The sequence below is a fragment of the Callospermophilus lateralis genome, unplaced genomic scaffold (genome assembly GCF_048772815.1).
Source record: "Callospermophilus lateralis isolate mCalLat2 unplaced genomic scaffold, mCalLat2.hap1 Scaffold_148, whole genome shotgun sequence".
Classification (NCBI taxonomy): Eukaryota; Metazoa; Chordata; class Mammalia; order Rodentia; family Sciuridae; genus Callospermophilus; species Callospermophilus lateralis.
In genome coordinates, this window is record NW_027512614.1 from 856,080 (window position 1) to 858,407 (window position 2,328).

Sequence of the window (2,328 nt, forward strand, 5' to 3'; positions counted from 1 at the left end):
TTCAAGATCAAAAGAGGCAAAGACTGCTTTGACCAGACTTCCTCTCCACAGGAATGGCACCAGCAACAAGGTAGTTTTATAGGGGAAGGAAATGTGCTTGGTTTGTGGGAATAAAAGGCAGAGATTAAAACTTGAAGAGCCACCGGTGCCTTTGGGGGAATTTGTAAGTGAGGTGCACTTTAAGAGAACTGTAGTGATAAATCTTAGATTTCCAGAGGGAGCTTTTTATCCTATTTTGTGTCCATAATCTTTAATGGCAGTTATGAGAAAACCGTGGCTGTCTGTTTCAAAACAGAAGTAACCAAGACAAAACAAGATACTAGAGTCTGTAATAGTATTAGGAGATCTCAATTCCACGCCTCTCTGTAATAGGGTAAAGGAAGTTGGCAGGGTCAAGGAGACCCCAGACTCCAAGGGGTAGGTCAGGACCCATAAAATGGCAAAACCTAATGTGTTGAATCCCAACTCATGGAGCAGGTCACTGGTACTTCCCCTTGTTCTGTGTCCTCCCACCCTTTGTGCTCTCAAACCTGCCTTACCTCCTAGATCTTTCTTATAAATACACCAGCACACATTGGTGTCCCTCAACTTCAAACGCACTGACCTGGATTAGCTCATCACCTGTCCATTTCTCTGTTCTTCCCAACAAAGTCTTCATGCAGGTTGTTCAGATAGGATACCATTTCAAATCACCAATGCACTGTTGGTCCTCCTCCAGAGTGAGATTTATCCCCAACTATTCCCAAGAAAACTGCTCTCACCAAGGACATCAACAACCTGGGATAAGTCTTTCAGCCATTGCTATCTCTTGGACCCATGGCCACTACAATCCCACAATTTTCCTTGTAACTTACATGTTACATGTATGTGCACATGCCTATGGACACGCAGATTCATACATCCTTTGTCAGCTGGACAAATTTTTACATATTACACCAAAATAAAGACTATGTTCAGGAGGATCCCTTAGGTCACTTCCAAGTCAGTGCATCCTGCCCTGAGAAATAAACACCCTTCTTTTGTGAGCATATCCTGCAGGGATCCCTGTGCTAGCAAGGGATAGCAAGGCCCACAGACAAGCAGTCCTCAGGCCTTCACATGGGACAGAGGAACATTTCTCTCACTTTGCACTGGCCACATAGAGGGTCACGGGTAGGTCTGCACTGAGGAGGAAAGACTCTTCTTCTTTAAAGGCATTGCAAAGTTGCACTAAAAAAGGGACGTTCCCCCTCTTGAGAATGAGGAAGAGGGACAGATTCACATGGATGAGATGACAATCTGCTCCCCAAACTCTGTGATTACAACCCAAGGAAGGATCTGTATCTCTTTGTTCTCCCCAAAACACCTGCTACATATTTTTGGTTAGTTTTATACTAGAAAAAAAAAAAAAGTTTGATGTTCTTTCTGCTTTCAATTGCATCCATTAAAAGTGATAATGATAATAGCCCTTACTCAATGAGTGGCAGGCCCCACGCTACACAATGTTTTTACATTTAATTCTTTTAAAAAATTTTACATTTAATTATTAAGTACTTCTCCATAATAATACTCTTATTATTCTCATTTTAGAGGTGAGGTATTGAGACTCAGCAAAATTAAGTAACATTTTGAAGGAGACAAAAAACATATGTAGTAGAATTGGAACTCAAACACAAGCATATGTGACCCCAAACTCACCATCTCCAGTCCTCATCCATCCCAGCTCTTATGAAATATTTGTTTAAAATTTGAGGGCTGAAGATTTGGTGGAAGTCACCTACAGAAACACTCTTCACATTGAACACAATTTTCAACGTCCTCTAGGTCAACATCTGGTTAGGCCCGCAGTCCCTCCAGGAATGAGGGAGACAGCAAGTTGACTAGAAAGTCAAGGCCATTTCCAGGGGAGAAAAGGCACCTTGTAATCATGAGTGACTGGAGAAGACAGTGGGGCAGAGAACAAGCCAGACACATGGGCCCTGGCCCTTGTACCTAGGTGGAGTGCCTGTGCCCTCCTGATTGATAGTCCTGTCCAAGCCAGATCCACTCCCCCCCCCCCGCAATCTCTCTTATCAAATAGCATTCACTTTTCAGAAGGGGAAAGGAGTGGAGAAAATTGGCAAAACAGAATAACTGCTGGCTCTGAGAAACCAGATTTAGAGTGTGTGTATGTCAGAGCACTTTGGTATTGAGAGGACAGATCTTAACCAATGTGGTAATATAACAATGAAAACGAAGTACAGACTATTTTAACATCAATCCTCCATTTCCTCACATGAAACTTCTGAATAGTCTGAGTAAATACAGACTAACTTCTGAAGGATCCCTTAGGTCACTTCCAATGACAGT